The 6000-nt window shown below is 46.6% G+C and overlaps 1 protein-coding gene across 1 annotated transcript in view; it reads left to right on the forward strand.

The window, feature by feature from the left end:
* LOC128949253 (adenosylhomocysteinase 3-like) overlaps positions 1-6000 on the forward strand; it is a gene marked incomplete at its 3' end in the record, with an annotated part of 52712 nt that overhangs the window by 36984 nt on the left and 9728 nt on the right. The gene's annotated exons all lie outside the window — the stretch shown is intronic.

Genomic DNA, 6000 nt, shown 5'->3' on the forward strand with positions numbered 1-6000 from the left:
ATGAGACCAATGACAGAGGCCCCTGTTGCATTCCACAGCAGCTGATAACAATTGTTTACATTCTTCTTCTGGGGCCCTCAGCTTCCCAGAAAATGCAGAAATCTGAAAGAAAGGATTTCTGTGAAAAAATGTCTGCGACAGGGCTTGGAAGGCAGAATTCCCTGTCTGTGTTCCCTGGGGTTTGTCAGTGTCCTGCGGCCCAAAAATGGACCAATATTTGTTATTTTTTTCTATATTTCTGCTCACATCTCCAGTTTCTGGATTTGAAGTTGTCCTTCCTGGTAGTTCTTCTAAAAATACTTGGACCAGTGCAATAAAAAGTTGGAATTCTGGTGCTCCTGCAAAGGAATTTGGTTTTATTTACAAATATTGTCCATGCATTGGATTCAGACATCATTATTCCTTTTTATATCCAGCTTTATGTTCCCTGCTATCCCTTTCTTAATGTTATGGATTTGATTGTAAAATTCCAAGTTTTTCTGCCTCTCACTCATTTTTTGTGATACAGTTCTTTCAGCCTTCCCCCAAATTTAACATATTTTTATCAACAGTCAGGAAAGAATTTTGCATTTTAGGGGTGTCAATGACAAACTTTGCATCATTCACAACTTCATTTATAGTCTCAAATGTGGATTTTTCTTTGTAAAAACTGGAGTTTTCCTTAAAAACAAAACCTCTCCCTGTGGGCTCTCTAATTTTTCCATTATGGATTCGGTGCTTCTGGGATCGGGGTCAGATGGCAAAAACTTTATTTAAATAGACTTTTTTAATTCTTATTGCTTTAATAATTCCCTTTTCCAACGCAGTTTTATGATTTCATGGATGGTTTAAAGCTGCTGTGGCATCAAATCCACATCTCCAAAGGGCTCCAAAGGGTCATGTCCTGCAGCGCCGTTTTTAATCAGGATTTTAACTCGGCTCATTTGCATTTTATGGGGTTCCTTGGGTCAGCGTGGGAGGGAGCAGCCACATTTCGAGAAATAATTAGCCCGAGCTCTAAATTGCTCATTATCTTTAAGGTCATTATTGCAAAGAGTCTTTTAGGTCTTAATGTTCTTGCTGAGTCCCTGTTTTTTATGTCCACTTCTTATTATTAACCAAATATTGGAAAGTTGTATTAGTAGTGAATAGTAACAACAACAACAATAATAATAGAATATATAATAATAATATAGTATAGAATAATATATAGAATAGAATAGAATAGAATAGAATAGAATAGAATAGAATAGAATAGAAATGATAATAGTAATAATAATAACAACAACAATAATAATTCCTTTGGATTGCTTCTTGGGAAAGCAGCTTAAAATATGAGTTCTCCCATATTTTGGGACTCTGATGGAATCACAGAATCCCAGAAGCTGGAAAATCCCCCTGAGCCCATGGAGTCCAAGCATTCCCAGCCCTGCCCAGGCCACCACTGCCCCACGTCCCCAAGTGCCACATCCACAGGGCTGTGAAATCCCTCCAGGGGTGGGGACTCAAACCTCCCTGGGCAGCCTTTTCCATGAAGGGATTTCCCCAGAATCCCAGCTGGACCCCCTGAACACCCCCAGCAGTCATGGAAGGACTCCGTGTGCAGCTGTGGGAGGAACTGTGGGATCCCTGAGGGTGGGGTGTCCTGGCAGGTGGTGACTCCACAGGGATTTTCCAGCTCCAGCTGCTGAGATCCCACATTTTAATGTGGAATTTCCAATTTCCTCTTTTTCCTGCTTTTTGTGGGATTGTGCCCAACAGAGCTGGGGTGGCCCAGGGGACCCATTCCGCTGCTGAGGGAGGAGATTTCTCTTTTCCTTGTCCTTCCTGTTGTCCCCACTGGAAGTGCCTGGGTTGGGGATTTCTGTTTTCTTCCTTGAAGGATTTCTCCTCCCTGCTCCCACCAGTTCCATGGGATTCTCTGTCAGGTGTCCCTGGATCCCTGGCAGTGCCCAAGGCCAGCCTGGATATTGGGGTCCGCTGGGACAGTGGGAGGTGTCCCTGCCATGGCAGGGGTGGCACTGCAGGGGCTCTGGGGTCCCTCCCAACCAGAATTCCACCATTCCATGATCCAGCACTGGGCTTGATGCCTTGAGGATCTGCCCTAGAGCAGAGGCTGGGCAGAGTCCCAGAATAAATCAGGGATTCATTCACAGCATCTCCTCCATGGCTGCACCTTGGGCAGCACCAGAGCCCAGCCAGGGCTGCACCCAAGATGAACCAAAACGGCCCCAAAATGCACGAGCGCTCCCGGGGTCTCTCCCTGGGATCAGTTCTGCTCCATTTGCACCTTGCAGTTCATTGTCCCATCCCAGCTTCAGCCCAGGCACTCCCACCCTGCTTGTTTTTCTCTCTGCAGCCCACGGGGTTTGTGCTCCTGGGCTGAGATGTTTTTCCACTGGGAAAAGACTTCCCAGGAAGTTTGACACCGAGCAGTGGCAGTTCTTCAAGGCCACCACCTTGTCCATCTGTTCCATCCATAAAACGATGGATTTTAACTCATTCCATGCAGAAATTTAAATTCCCAGCTTCCTGGCAGGTGGATTTGGAAGCTCCAGCGATGCTGGAGAGCTTGTGCTGCTTAATCCCTCAGAAAACTCTTGTTTTCCCCTTTTGTTCCAAAAAAAAAAAATAATCCGTGGCCAAGAATCGGTTAAAGACACTCAGAACAGAACAATTTACTGGGATTGAGCGTAGTTCTCTCTGGTGTTATTTGACTGACCCAGATTGACACAGAAATTACAAAAGAATTCCTGAGCTCTGGGGTGGAGATGAAGCAAAAGTTTTTATTTTTAGCATTTTTATTGAATATTGGTCCTTAATTTTAATGTGTTAGACTCAACCTTCATTTAGGGAAAAAAAGGGTTTTTTTTCTCAGGAAAAGCCTTTGGATTTAAGTAACTTGGTGTGAAAACCTGCTGGAAAAGGAGTTTGTGCTTTGGTGTTACCATAAAATTTTATGATGTTAACATAAAGGCTTTGAGTTGACTTACACTGAGCTGAAGTCATGTGTTCCTTAGGATTTTGCAGGAGAAGGTTCATGGATAAGGTGGGAAAAGGAAAATTTACCTGAAAAAACACAGCTAGAGCTGCAATATCAAGTGAGAAAAGCAATGCTGATCCCAGGTTCTTATTCCCTGAGATATTTCCACACTGGAAATAATTCATATTTCCATTTTTCACAGTTTTCAGTCATTGTACAACTCAGGAATTCTGTGGGATTTCCCCTCCTTTTTCCCCCCATCCTTTCCTCCAGGAGCTGCTTTCATGTAGCTCAGGAATTTTTGCTCTTTTAGTGGATTCCTTGAAGTTTCCCCTGGAGATGGAAATGCCATGGAAGGAACATTTTGGGGAAGGAATTTTCCCTGGCAGTGTTTTCCATCCTTGGGACGACTGTTGAGGAGCAGGATCAGATCCTGAGGTAAATCAGGTGTAAATCAGGTGTACAGAAAGAATCAGGGCTAGGGGAGCTTTTTATTCCATGTTCAGTCGGAATTGGTGCTGAGGACAATCAGTGGTGCCCTGCTGCTTCCCAGATCCCTTTTCCTTGGAACCACAGAGTGGAATCACGGGATGGGTTGGCTTGGAGGAGACCTCAAAGCCCCACCAACCTCTGCCATTGCCTCACCACCCTCGTTTTCCCCATTTTTTCTTCCTTGGATCATCTCTTCCCACCTAAAAAGCTGTGGAATGAGCAGACGCCATGCAGGACAATCATTTTAATTCTGATTTAGCAGCTGGTGTTGTTATCCAAGGAGTTTTATCCCTGATAATTTATTACCTGAGATAATTCCCATAAAAACCCCACAATGTCCTGCCCAGAGAAGCTGTGGTGCTCCATCCCTGAAGTGTCCAAGGCTGGAGCAGCCTGGGATGGTGGCAGGTGTGGGGTGGAACTGGATGGGATTTAAGGTCCCTTCCAACCCAAACCATTCCACGATTCCATGATTCCCAAAGGATTGGAACAACACAGGGATGGGTGTTGGAGTCTGGACCCTTCCAAGGACAAACTCTGCCCTGGTTGCCGTGGGGGACACAGCGAGGAGCGGGATAATTAAAATAATAATAATTAAAAACCACTTTGCCATCCAACAAACGCCCCTGTTGTTTTAGTTGCTCATTAGTTAATTTCCTTCTAACGAGGCTCCGTTAACGCAATCATCTGACATTGGGGGGAAAGGGAGAGAGCGGGGAGGGGAGGACCTGAGTTAAAGGAACTTAATTAGCGAGTTAATTATAGCGAGCAGGGAAATGTTCTGGTTACATAAATAAGGCATTGTTATGCACACAGCCAGGCCACGCTCAGAACAGGTCAGGGAACGCTGTAATTCCACACAAAACACAGGCAGGAATTGTTTGTCGGGACGCCTCATTAAGTCCCGGGGTCTGCCAAAAAAACAAAAAACAAAACAAGAAAAATAAGAGTCTGAAAATCCGACTGGTTCCCTTGGCTCCCCCCGGCTGCGGTGAAACCGGAGCGGGCGGGATCGGGATGGGCTGAGGATATAAACGGGGTCGGGGCATTCCCTGCTCCGTTCCGAGGGAGCCGCGAGGCCACCATGCCCAACAAGAAGAAATACAACGTCAACGGGGAGCCAACGGGCATGAAAGCCCAGGTGAGGGCACTCTTGGGGACCACAGTAATGGGTTTTCTACTCAAAAGCGCGATCGTTTCTCTGCTACCTCGCTCTTCTTCCTCCTCTCCTCGCTGTGTCCACCCAGTCACGTATTCCTGGAGCTCCTTGGTTGGAGAAAATCCCAGTTTCTGGAGAGCTTCCCTTAATTTTCCCTTCCGAGCAATGAAGAGTCAAGGCAAACACGTTGCTCTGGGGTTGGTGGGGTCGGCACGGGGAAATTTTCCAGGAAAACCTTGGAAAAGGAGACCTTTCTTGCACAGAGAAGTAGCTCAAGGTGGCTCTTTGTGATGGAAACCCCAGGTCAGATGAGCAGCGGCTCATTTGGAATGTAAAGGTGAAACCTCACCTGCATTAACCCCTTGTGCCCCTGCAGGTGAGGTTTTCCAGCGGGAATCGTCTGTTCCTGCTGGAAGTCGAAAGCAGCAGCTCTTGTGTCACTTCAGAGCAGCTTGGGCTCATAAATCCAAGCAGCTGCAGCTCTTCAAGGCTCCACAGTTTTTCCTTGAAGCTGTTGCCTTCAGAGGTGTTTTGGTGGGAGCCCACCGAGCCAAATCTGTCTCTTCATCCCATCTGGAACATTCCCATCTTCCCAGCCCGGCTGGAACATGGCTCTTGTGGGTTTGGCAGGTTTGGAGCAGCCTGGCGTAGGAGAAGGTGTCCTGTGGAACTGGATGATCCTTAAGGTCCCTTCTGACCCAAACCATTCTGAGACCCTGTGAAATTCCCTTTTTGCCCACTCTCTCCTTTAATCCTGAAGGATTAAAGCCAAAGAACGTCGGCCAACGCAAAGCAAAAGCAGATCTGAGCCCTGACCTGGCCCTTGCCCGAATTTCCCTTTCCTGGTGCTTCCTTCACCTCCTGGCTGTCTCAGCTGAAGCTGAACCCAGCTTGTGGCAGTGTTTAAGGGGTTTAAACCATACAGGGTTTATTTGAGTCTGGTTCTAATTCTGCCTGAATCAGTTCAGGACTCTTTTGCTTCGTCGTTTACTTGGTTTTGGATGAGTGAGGGCTCAGAGAGCTCTGAATTACCAAGATCATTGCATTGTGTGAAAAGTTGTGTTCGGTGTCCTTGAAGAGGCGATGTGGGAAAGGAAAATGTGGATTTAACCCAAATTATTCCCCCTTTGTTAGAATCCCTGCGTGTCTCCAGCTCCGCTTCACGCCAATAACCTCCTCCTGTGATGGAGCTGCTCAGCCGTGGAGGGATTTGTTCTAAATTAAGGGAAGAAAAAGGACAAAAAAGAGAAGTTATTTCAGGCCAGCAGCTTCTTAGAGGAGGAACATAAACCCTGGTGTGTGTGCAAAGCCCCCGTCCCGCCGGGATCGGGGCGTTAATCCTGGCACAGCCCTGGCTGTAACTTGAGTTCGGTGTGGGTTTTCCCTT

This window comes from Melozone crissalis, unplaced genomic scaffold, assembly GCF_028551555.1.
Source record: "Melozone crissalis strain CALT ecotype California unplaced genomic scaffold, PUWL_Pcris_2 ptg000208l_1, whole genome shotgun sequence".
In the NCBI taxonomy this organism is placed as follows: Eukaryota; Metazoa; Chordata; class Aves; order Passeriformes; family Passerellidae; genus Melozone; species Melozone crissalis.